Source organism: Coregonus clupeaformis, chromosome 7 (genome assembly GCF_020615455.1).
Source record: "Coregonus clupeaformis isolate EN_2021a chromosome 7, ASM2061545v1, whole genome shotgun sequence".
Classification (NCBI taxonomy): domain Eukaryota; kingdom Metazoa; phylum Chordata; class Actinopteri; order Salmoniformes; family Salmonidae; genus Coregonus; species Coregonus clupeaformis.
In genome coordinates, this window is record NC_059198.1 from 74811936 (window position 1) to 74824435 (window position 12500).

Consider the following 12500-nt stretch of genomic DNA (forward strand, 5'->3'; position numbering starts at 1 on the left):
TTGTGTTCGTTGTCCGTAGCTTATACCTGCCCATACCCTAACCCCACCGCCACTATGGGGCACTCTGTTCACAACGTTGACATCAGCAAACTCCTCGGCCACACAACACCATCTGCCCGGTACAGTTGAAACCGGGAATCATCCGTGAAGAGCACACTTCTCCAGTGTGCCAGTGGCCATCGAAGGTGAGCATTTGCCCACTGAAGTCAGTTACAATACCAAACTGCAGTCAGGTGAAGACCCTGGTGAGGACGATGAGCACGCAGATGAGCTTCCCCGAGACGGTTTCTGACAGTTTGTGCAGAAATTCTTCAGTTGTGCAAACCCACAGTTTAATCAGCTGTCCGGGTAGCTGGTCTCAGATGATCCCGCAGGTGAAGAAGCCCGGATGTGGAGTTCCTGGGCTGGCGTGGTTACACGTGGTCTGCGCTTCTGAGGCTGGTTGGACGTACTGCCAAATTCTCTAAAATGACGTTGGCTTATGGTAGAGAAATTGACAATAATTTCTCTGGCAACAGCTCTGGTGGAAATTCCTGCAGTCAGCATGCCAATTGCACACTCCCTCAAAACTTTAAACATCTATGGCATTGTGCTGTGTGACAGAACTGTACATTTATTACTGGCCTTTTATTGTCCCCAGCACAAGGTGCACCTGTGTAATGATCATGCTGTTTAATCAGCTTCATCAATCAATCAATTTTATTTTATATAGCCCTTCTTACATCAGCTAATATCTCGAAGTGCTGTACAGAAACCCAGCCTAAAACCCCAAACAGCTAGTAATGCAGGTGTAGAAGCACGGTGGCTAGGAAAAACTCCCTAGAAAGGCGAAAGCCTAGGAAGAAACCTAGAGAGGAACCAGGCTATGAGGGGTGGCCAGTCCTCTTCTGGCTGTGCCGGGTGGAGATTATAACAGAACCATGCCAAGATGTTCAAAAATGTTCATAAGTGACAAGCATGGTCAAATAATAATCAGGAATAAATCTCAGTTGGCTTTTCATAGCCGATCATTAAGAGTTGAAAACAGCAGGTCTGGGACAGGTAGGGGTTCCATAACCGCAGGCAGAACAGTTGAAACTGGAATAGCAGCAAGGCCAGGCGGACTGGGGACAGCAAGGAGTCACCACGGACGGTAGTCCCGACGTATGGTCCTAGGGCTCAGGTCTCTCAGTTGGCTTTTCATAGCCGATCATTAAAGAGTTGAAAACAGCAGGTCTGGGACAGGTAGGGGTTTCGTAGAGCCGCAGGCAGAACAGTTGAAACTGGAATAGCAGCAAGGCCAGGCGGACTGGGGACAGCAAGGTGTCATCATGCCCGGTAGTCCTGACGTATGGTCCTAGGGCTCAGGTTCTCAGAGAGAAAGAGAGAACGAGAGAGTTAGAGAGAGCATACTTAAATTCACACAGGACACTGGATAAGACAGGAGAAGTACTCCAGGTATAACCAACTAACCCCAGCCCCCGACACATAAACTACTGCAGCATAAATACTGGAGGCTGAGACAGGAGCGGTCCGGAGACACTGTGGCCCCATCCGAAGAAACCCCGGACAGGGCCAAACAGGAAGGATATAACCCCACCCACTCCGCCAAAGCACAGCCCCCGCACCACTAGAGGGATATCCCCAACCACCAACTTACAATCCTGAGACAAGGCCGAGTATAGCCCACAGAGGTCTCCACCACAGCACAAACCAAGGGGGGGGCGCCAACCCAGACAGGAAGATCACGTCAGTAACTCAACCCACTCAAGTGACGCACCCCTCCCAGGGACGGCATGAAAGAGCACCAGCAAGCCAGTGACTCAGCCCCTGCAACAGGGTTAGAGGCAGAGAACCCCAGTGGAGAGGGGAACCGGCCCGGCAGAGACAGCAAGGGCTGTTCGTTGCTCCAGCCTTTCCGTTCACCTTCACACTCCTGGGCCAGACTACACTCAATCATATGACCTACTGAAGAGATAAGTCTTCAGTAAAGACTTAAAGGTTGAGACCGAGTCTGCGTCTCTCACATGGGTAGGCAGACTGTTCCATAAAAATGGAGATCTATAGGAGAAAGCCCTGCCTCCCGCTGTTTGCTTAGAAATTCTAGGGACAATTAGGAGGCCTGCGTCTTGTGACCGTAGCGTACGTATTGGTATGTACGGCAGGACCAACTCGGAAAGATAGGTAGGAGCAAGCCCATGTAACGCTTTATAGGTTAACAGTAAAACCTTGAAATCAGCCCTTGCCTTAACAGGAAGCCAGTGTAGGGAAGCTAGCACTGGAGTAATATGATCAAATTTCTTGGTTCTAGTCAGGATTCTAGCAGCCGTATTTAGCACTAACTGAAGTTTATTTAGTGCTTTATCCGGGTAGCCGGAAAATAGAGCATTGCAGTAGTCTAACCTAGAAGTAACAAATGCATGGATTAATTTTTCTGCATCATTTTTGGACAGAAAATTTCTGATTTTTGCAATGTTACGTAGATGGAAAAAAGCTGTCCTTGAAACAGTCTTGATATGTTCGTCAAAAGAGAGATCAGGGTCAAGAGTAACACCGAGGTCCTTCACAGTTTTATTTGAGACGACTTTACAACCATCTAGATGAATTGTCAGATTTAACAGAAGATCTCTTTGTTTCTTGGGACCTAGAACAAGCATCTCTGTTTTGTCCGAGTTTAAAAGTAAAAAGTTTTCAGCCATCCACTTCCTTATGTCTGAAACACAGGCTTCTAGCGAGGGCAATTTTGGGGCTTCACCATGTTTCATTGAAATGTACAGCTGTGTGTCATCCGCATAGCAGTGAAAGTTAACATTATGTTTTCGAATAACATCCCCAAGAGGTAAAATATATAGTGAAAACAATAGTGGTCCTAAAACGGAACCTTGAGGAACACCGAAATGTACAGTTGATTTGTCGGAGGACAGACCATTCACAGAGACAAACTGATATCTTTCCGACAGGTAGGATCTAAACCAGGCCAGAACTTGTCCGTGTAGACCAATTTGGGTTTCCAGTCTCTCCAAAAGAATGTGGTGATCGATGGTGTCAAAGGCAGCACTAAGGTCTAGTAGCACGAGGACAGATGCAGAGCCTCGGTCTGACGCCATTAAAAGGTCATTTACCACCTTCACAAGTGCAGTCTCAGTGCTATGATGGGGTCTAAAACCAGACTGAAGCATTTCGTATACATTGTTTGTCTTCAGAAAGGCAGTGAGTTGCTGCGCAACAGCTTTTTCTAAAATTTTTGAGAGGAATGGAAGATTCGATATAGGCCGATAGTTTTTTATATTTTCCGGGTCAAGGTTTGGCTTTTTCAAGAGAGGCTTTATCACTGCCACTTTTAGTGAGTTTGGTACACATCCGGTGGATAGAGAGCTGTTTATTATGTTCAACATAGGAGGGCCAAGCACAGGAAGCAGCTCCTTCAGCAGTTTAGTAGGAATAGGATCCAGTATGCAGCTTGAAGGTTTAGAGGCCATGATTATTTTCATCATTGTGTCAAGAGATATAGTACTAAAACACTTAAGTGTCTCTCCCGATCCCAGGCCCTCGCAGAGCTGTGCAGATCCAGGACAGCTAAGCCCTGGAGGAATACGCAGATTCAAAGAGGAGTCCGTAATTTGCTTTCTAATGGTCATGATCTTTTCCTCAAAGAAGTTCATGAATTTATCACTGCTGAAGTGAAAGCCATCCTCTCTTGGGGAATGCTGCTTTTTAGTTAGCTTTGCAACAGTATCAAAAAGAAATTTTGGATTGTTCTTATTTTCCTCAATTAAGTTGGAAAAGTAGGATGATCGAGCAGCAGTGAGGGCTCTTCGGTACTGCACGGTACTGTCTTTCCAAGCTAGTCGGAAGACTTCCAGTTTGGTGTGGCGCCATTTCCGTTCCAATTTCCTGGAAGCTTGCTTCAAAGCTCGGGTATTTTCTGTATACCAGGGAGCTAGTTTCTTATGACAAATGTTTTTCGTTTTTAGGGGTGCAACTGCATCTAGGGTATTGCGCAAGGTTAAATTGAGTTCCTCAGTTAAGTGGTTAACTGATTTTTGTCCTCTGACGTCCTTGGGTAGGCAGAAGGAGTCTGGAAGGGCATCAATGAATTTTTGTGTTGTTTGAGAATTTATAGCACGACTTTTGATGCTCCTTGGTTGGGGTCTGAGCAGATTATTTGTTGCGATTGCAAATGTAATAAAATGGTGGTCCGATAGTCCAGGATTTTGTGGAAAAACATTAAGATCTACAACATTTATTCCATGGGACAAAACTAGGTCCAGAGTATGACTGTGGCAGTGAGTAGGTCCAGAGACATGTTGGACAAAACCCACTGAGTCGATAATGGCTCCGAAAGACTTTTGGAGTGGGTCTGTGGACTTCTCCATGTGAATATTAAAATCACCAAAAATTAGAATATGATCTGCTATGACTACAAGGTCTGATAGGAATTCAGGAAACTCAGAGAGGAACGCTGTATATGGCCCAGGAGGCCTGTAAACAGTAGCTATAAAAAGTGATTGAGTAGGCTGCATAGATTTCATGACTAGAAGCTCAAAAGATGAAAACGCCATTTTTTTTTTTGTAAATTGAAATTTGCTATCGTAAATGTTAGCAACACCTCCGCCTTTGCGGGATGCACGGGGAATATGGTCACTAGTGTAACCAGGAGGTGAGGCCTCATTTAACACAGCAAATTCTTAAGCCATGTTTCAGTCAGGCCAATCACATCGAGATTATGATCAGTGATTAGTTCATTGACTATGACTGCCTTTGAAGTGAGGGATCTAACATTAAGTAACCCTATTTTGAGATGTGAGGTATCACGATCTCTTTCAATAATGGCAGGAATGGAGGAGGTCTTTATCCTAATAAGATTGCTAGGGTGAACACCGCCATGTTTAGTTTTTCCCAACCTAGGTCGAGGCACAGACACAGTCTCAATGGGTATGGCTGAGCTGACTACACTGACTGTGCTATTGGCAGACTCCACTAAGCTGGCAGGTTGGCTAACAGCCTGCTGCCTGGCCTGCACCCTATTTCACTGTGGGGCTAGAGGAGTTAGAGCCCTATCTATGTTGGTAGATAAGAGGAGAGCACCCCTCCAGCTAGGATGGAGTCCGTCACTCCTCAGCAGGTCAGGCTTGGTCCTGTTTGTGGGTGAGTCCCAGAAAGAGGGCCAATTATCCACAAATGTTATCTTTTGGGAGGGGCAGAAAACAGTTTTCAACCAGCGATTAAGTGCTGAGACTCTGCTGTAGAGCTCGTCACTTCCCCTAACTGGGAGGGGGCCAGAGACAATTACTCGATGCCGACACATCTTTCTAGCTGATTTACAAGCTGAAGCTATGTTGCACTTGGTGACCTCTGACTGTTTCATCCTAACATCGTTGGTGCCGACGTGGATAACAATATCTCTATACTCTCTACACTCGCCAGTTTTAGCTTTAGCCAGCACCATCTTTAGATTAGCCTTAACGTCGGTAGCCCTGCCCCCTGGTAAACAGTGTATGATCGCTGGGTGATTCGTTTTAAGTCTAATACTGCGGGTAATGGAGTCGCCAATGACTAGGGTTTTCAATTTGTCAGAGCTAATGGTGGGAGCCTTCGGCGTCTCAGACCCCGTAACGGGAGGAGTAGAGACTAGAGAAGACTCAGACTCAGACTCTGACTCGCTACATAATGGGGAAAACCGGTTGAAGGTTTCTGTCGGCTGAATGAGCGACACCGGTTGAGCATTCCAACAGTATTTCCCTCCAGAAGCCATGAGAAAGTTGTCCGGCTGCGGGGACTGTGCGGGGGGATTTATACTAACGTTACTGTCTGTACTTACTGGTGGCACAGACGCTGTTTCTTCCTTTCCTACACTGAGATTACCCTTGCCTAACGATTGCGTCTGAAGCTGGGCTTGTAGCACAGCTATTTTCACCGTAAGGCGATCGTTCTCCTGTATATTATGAGTACAGCGACTGCAATTAGAAGACATCATGTTAATGTTACTACTTAGCTTCGGCTGTTGAAGATGTTGATGAACCATGTCCAGATAAAGCGTCCGGAGTGAAAAAGTTGAATAAGGGAAAAAAAAGTTGCGATGGAAAAAAGGAAAATAACGTAAAGTTGGCAGCTAAAACGCACAGGAAAATGACTCTTCTGTCTCGGGATAAACGTCCGGGGTGAAAAAGTTTAACGAAAAAAGATGAGTGAGGACAAAACTAAAAAGTTGGTAAATTTGTTGAACACAAAGATTGATTAAACGTTTATTAAAAGTAAAACGTGAATAGTTTGGCAGGTAGCCAAGTAGCAACAAACAGCACAGCAGTACGGAGACAATGCGGAAGCGAGACGGAAGATTGGCTGCACTGAGGGAGGAAGAGGAGGAGCTTCATGATATGCCACACCTGTCAGGTGGATGGATTATCTTGTCAAAGGAAAAATGCTCACTAACAGGGATGTAAAAAAAACTTGAGAGAAATAAGCTTTTAGTGCGTATGAAAAATGTCTGGCCTTTTTTATTTCAGCTCATGATACATGGGACAAACACTTAAATGTTGTGTTTATATATTTTTTCAGTGTTCTTGCAAACACACACTCTGACGCACAGCATTGTTCCACTGCTTCAGATTCCTTTACAGTGTCTCTCAGTATTTCTCTCCCTCCCTCCCTCTCTCTCCTCCTACCCTCTAGATCTATAACAGCCATCATGTAACACTAATCAACACCGTCCTGAGAGACCACAGCAGTCATCTCACCTTCCTCCTGCTCCCGCCCCCAAGTTCCTGTGTCTCACCTCCGACTCACCCTATTAACACCCTCCTCCGCTTGTCAGTGTCATAATGTCACTTCTCCTCTCTTCTGCATTCTCTCTCCCCTTCTTCTTTCTACTGTATACTCTTTTCTTATTTGTTTCATCTCTCTCTCTCTTCTCTCCCTCGTTCTCTCTCTATATATATATATCTCTCTCACTCTATCTCTCTCTTTCCTTTTTCATCCATATGTCAGCTATAATTACCAGTGTTTGCTGTTAGATTTGATACCAGAGGAAATTAGATATTGGAGTTACACTCACTGATCAGGAATAATCCATACAGTGCATTCGGAAAGTATTCAGATCCCTTCACTCACATTTTGTTACGTTACAGCCTTATTCTAAAATTGATGAAATAATTTTTTTCCCTCACAATCTACACACAATACCCTATAATGACAAAGCAAATACTGTTTTTATTTATTTATTTGAAAATGTATTAAAAAGTATTCAGACCCTTTACTCAGTACTTTGTTGAAGCACCTTTGGCAGCGATTACACCCTCAAGTCTTCTTGGGTATGATGCTACAAGCTTGGCACACCTGTAGTTGGGGTGTTTCTCCCATTCTTCTCTGCAGATCCTCTCAAGCTCTGTCAGGTTGGATGGGGAGCTTTGCTGCACAGCTATTTTCAGGTCTCTCCAGAGATGGCTGGGCCACTCAAGGACATTCAGAGACTTGTCCCGAAGCCACTCCTGCGTTGTCTTGGCTGTGTGCTTAGGGTCATTGTCCTGTTGGAAGGTGAACCTTCGCCCCAGTCTGAGGTCCTGAGCGCGCTGGAGCAGGTTTTCATCAAGGATCTCTTTGTACTTTGCTCCGTTCATCTTTCCCTCGATCCTGACTAGTCTCCCAGTCCCTGCCGCTGAAAAACATTCCCACAGCATGATGCTGCCACCACCGTGCTTCACTGTAGGGATGGTGCCAGGTTTCCTCCAGACGTGAGGCTTGGCATTCCGAGTTCAATCTTGGTTTCATCAGACCAGAGAATTTTGTTTCTCATGGTCTGAGAGTCCTTTAGGTGCCTTTTGGCAAACTCCAAGCGGGCCGTCTTGTGCCTTTTACTGAGGAATGGCTTCCATCTGGCCACTCTACCATAAAGGCCTAATTGGTGGAGTGCTGCAGAGATGGTTGTCCTTCTGGAAGGTTCTCCCATCTCCACAGAGGAACTCTGGCGCTCTCAGACTGACCATCATGTTCCAAGGCCCTTCTCCCCCGATTGTTCAGTTTGGCTGGGCGGCCAGCTCTAGGAAGAGTCTTGGTGGTTCCAAACTTCTTCCATTTAAGAATGATGGAGGCCACTGTGTTCTTGGGGACCTTCAATGCTGGTACCCTTCCCCAGATCTGTGCCTCGACACAATCCTGTCTCGGAGCTCTATGGACAATTCCTTCGACCTCATGGCTTGGTTTTTGCTCTGACATGCACTGTCAGCTGTGGGACCTTTATATAGACAGGTGTTTGCCTTTCCAAATCATGTCCAGAGGTGGACCCCAATCAAGTTGTAGAAACATCTCAAAGATGATCAATGGAAACAGGATGCACCTGAGCTCAATTTCAAGTCTCATTGCAAATGTTCTGAATAGTTATGTAAATACGTTTTTTATTTTTTTAACCTGTTTTCGTTTTGTCATTATGGGGTATTGTGTGTAGATTGATGAGGAAAATGTTGTATTTAATCAATTTTAGAAGAAGGCTGTAACGTAGCAAAATGTGGGAAAAGTGAATGGGTCTGAATACTTTCCGAATGCACTGTATGTAAGGGATAATCAACAATTCTATGGAATATAATGAACAATGAACAACGTAGATGGTGTAGCATTATTTTCCAGAGAATGCATAGAGCCCTGAGTTGATTATCCCTTTTGTGCCATGGCTATAATTTAACACATTTACCACTAGAAGTGTGTTCAACATCCACTGACGTAGCCAGCAAGTTAACTAGATACAGTTGAAGTTGGAAGTTTACATACACCTTAGCCAAATACATTTCAACTCAGTTTTTCACAATTCCTTACATTTAATCCTAGTACAAATTCCCTGTCTTAGGTCAGTTAGGATCACCACTTTATTTTAAGAATGTGAAATGTCAGAATAATAGTAGAGAGAATGATTTCTTTCATCACATTCCCAGTGTGTCAGAAGTTTACATACACTCAATTAGTATTTGGTAGCATTGCCTTTAAATTGTTTAACTTGGGTCAAACGTTTCGGGTAGCCTTCCACAAGCTTCCCACAATAAGTTGGGTGAATTTTGGCCCATTCCTCCTGACTGAGCTGGTGTAACTGAGTCAGGTTTGTAGGCCTCCTTGCTCACACACCCTTTTTCAGTACTGCCCACAACTTTTCTATAGGATTGAGGTCAGGGCTTTGTGATGGCCACTCCAATACCTTGACTTTGTTGTCCTTAAGCCATTTTGCCACAACTTTGGAAGTATGCTTGGGGTCATTGTCCATTTGCAAGACCCATTTGCGACCAAGCTTTAACTTCCTGACTGATGTCTTGAGATGTTGCTTCAATATATCCACATAATCTTCCTTCCTCATGATACCATCTATTTTGTGAAGTGCACCAGTCCCTCCTGCAGCAAAGCACCCCCACATCATGATGCTGCCACCCCCGTGCTTCACGGTTGGGATGGTGTTCTTCGGCTTGCAAGCAACCCCCTTTTTCCTCCAAACATAACGATGGTCATTATGGCCAAACAGTTATATTTTTGTTTCATCAGACCAGAGGACATTTCTCCAAAAAGTATGATCTTTGTCCCCATGTGCAGTTGCAAAACATAGTCTGGCTTTTTTATAGCGGTTTTGTAGCAGTGGCTTCTTCCTTGCTGAGCGGCCTTTCAGGTTATGTCGATATAGGACTTGTTTTACTGTGGATATAGATACTTTTGTACCTGTTTCCTCCAGCATCTTCACAAGGTCCTTTGCTGTTGTTCTGGGATTGATTTGCACTTTTCGCACCAAAGGACGTTCATCTCTAGGAGACAGAACGCGTCTCCTTCCTGAGCGGTATGATGGCTGCGTGGTCCCATGGTGTTAATACTTGCGTACTATTGTTTGTACAGATGAACGTGGTACTTTCAGGCATTTGGAAATTGCTCCCAAGGATGAACCAGACTTGTGGAGGTCTACAATATTTTTCTGAGGTCTTGGCTGATTTCTTTTGATTTTCCCATGATGTTGTCACATTCGTTGTGTAAAGGATTGGACCAAGGTGCAGCGTGGTATGCATACATGTTTAATGTTAATAATAAACACTCCACAAAATAACAAAGCAACTGAACGTGAAGTTCTAAAGGCTATACATCAAACAAGCCAAACACACAGAAACAAGATGCCACAACTAAAGGTAGGCAAAATGGCTACCTAAGTATGATCCCCAATCAGAGACAACGATCGACAGCTGCCTCTGATTGGGAACCACACCCGGCCAACATAGAAATACATAACATAGAATTCACACCCTGACCAAACCAACTAGAGAAAACCGGGCTCTCAAGGTCAGGGCGTGACAGTACCCCCAAAGGTGCGTACTCTGGCCACACCAACCTGACTCATTAGGGGAGGGTCCGGGTGGGCATCCAGCCTCGGTGGCGGCTCCGGCCTCGGGCGCAACGTAGGTATTAACCTCTTATTTTCTGGCTCCCCGTTGCACACCTGGTCCGGTCTGGACCTCGGCGCTATGCTTCCCCTCTCAGTCCTCCTACGATGCACCAAGCCCTGTCTGGACCCTGGTGTGGGAGAGTAGACGACCGGACCCAGACTAGGCACCGGTGGAGCGGACTGCTCTGGCACTGGAGTGGAGCCGCTGACCGGAGCTGAACTGGACCCCGGTGGAGCGGACTGCACTGGCTCTGGACTAGAGCAGCTGACCGGGGATGGACTAGGCACCGGTGGAGTGGACTGCTCTGGAGTGGAGCAGCTGACCGGAGCTGGACTAGGCACCGGTGGAGCGGACTGCTCTGGCACTGGAGTGGAGCAGCTGACCGGAGCTGGACTAGGCACCGGTGGAGCGGACTACTCTGATCCAGGACTGGACCGTACCTGGCTGGGGACACGCACCACTAGTCTGGTGCGAGGAGCAGGCACGGGCCGTACCGGACTGGAGACACGCACCACTAGACTGGTGCGAGGAGCAGGCACGGACCGTACCGGACTGGAGACATGCACCACTGGTTTGGTGTGAGGAGCAGGCACGGGCCGTGCCGGACTGGAGACACGCACCACTGGATTGGTGCGAGCAGCAGGCACGAGCCGTACAAGACTGGAAACACACACCACTGGTTTGGTGCGTCGAGCAGGCATGGGCCGTACAGGACTGGAAACACACACCACTGGTTTGATGCGAGGAGCAGGCACGGGCCGTGCCGGACTGGAAACACGCACCACTGGTTTGGTGCGAGGAGCAGGCACGGGCCTTACCTGTCTGTGAAGACGCACTGACGGCACAGTGCGTAAAGCCGGCGCATAGCCTGGTGCCTGTATGGTCACACGCTCCTCAAAGCGAGTGCGGGGAGTTGGCTCTGCTAAACCTGGCTCCGCCAGCCTCTGCTCTAAGGACTGAGCTCTCTGCTGCTGGAGGGTTATCTCCACTCTCAGCTCCTCCTGTTGTCTGGCCAGCTCCTCTCTCAGTGCTCTGAAACTTGGCTCCTCCAGCCTCTGCTCTAAGGACTGAGTTCTCTGCTGCTGGAGGGTTAATTCCTCTCTCAACTCTTCCTCTTGTCTGGCCAGCTCCTTTCTCCGTGCAACCACTGACTCCCTCTCCCTGAGGGCCTCCTGCAGCGCCTCCTTCTGAAGGGAGATCTCCTGCTCCTTCTTCGCTATCAGCCCCCGTAAGGTGGTTGTCTCTTCTGTCAGAGTGCTAATCTGCAGGTCTTTCCGGGCCTCCTGCTGCTTAGCCAACCACCCCGTGTGCCCCCCCCAAAAAAAACTTTTTATCTTGGGGTTGCCTCTCGGGCTTCCTTCGCGGTCTCAAACTCCGATTTCGCCGTTGATCCTCTCCATCCTGGGCTTCTTCCTTCGCCCAGGGTCCTTTACCAGCCTATATCTCCTCCCATGTCCAAAATGTCTTCCCCACCTGTGTCCAGCATATTTTCTCCTCCTGGCCACGCTGCCTGGTCCGTTGGTGGTGGGATCTTCTGTCACGTTCGTTGTGTGAAGGATTGGACCAAGGTGCAGCGTGGTGTGCGTACATGTTTAATGTTAATAATAAACACTCTACAAAATAACAAAGCAACTGAACGTGAAGTTCTAAAGGCTATACATCAAACAAGCCAAACACACAGACACAAGATCCCACAACTAAAGGTAGGCAAAATGGCTACCTAAGTATGATCCCCAATCAGAGACAACGATCGACAGCTGCCTCTGATTGGGAACCACACCCGGCCAACATAGAAATACATAACATAGAATTCACACCCTGACCAAACCAATTAGAGAAAACCGGGCTCTCAAGGTCAGGGCGTGACAGATGTCAAGCAAAGAGGCACTGAGTTTGAAGGTAGGCCTTGAAATACATCCACAGGTACACCTCCAATTGACTCAAATGATGTCAATTAGCCTATCAGAAGCTTCTAAAGTCATGACATCATTTTCTGGAATTTTCCAAGCTGTTTAAAGGCACAGTCAACTTAGTGTATGTAAACTTCTGGCCCACTGGAATTGTGATACAGTGAATTATAAGTGAAATAATCTGTCTGTAAACAATTGTTGGAAAATTGACTTG

The 12500-nt window shown here is 46.7% G+C and overlaps 1 protein-coding gene across 1 annotated transcript in view; it reads left to right on the forward strand.

The window, feature by feature from the left end:
- The window catches only part of LOC121569322 (contactin-associated protein-like 2), a 345749-nt gene that overhangs the window by 200790 nt on the left and 132459 nt on the right, over positions 1-12500 (forward strand). The window lies entirely within an intron of this gene.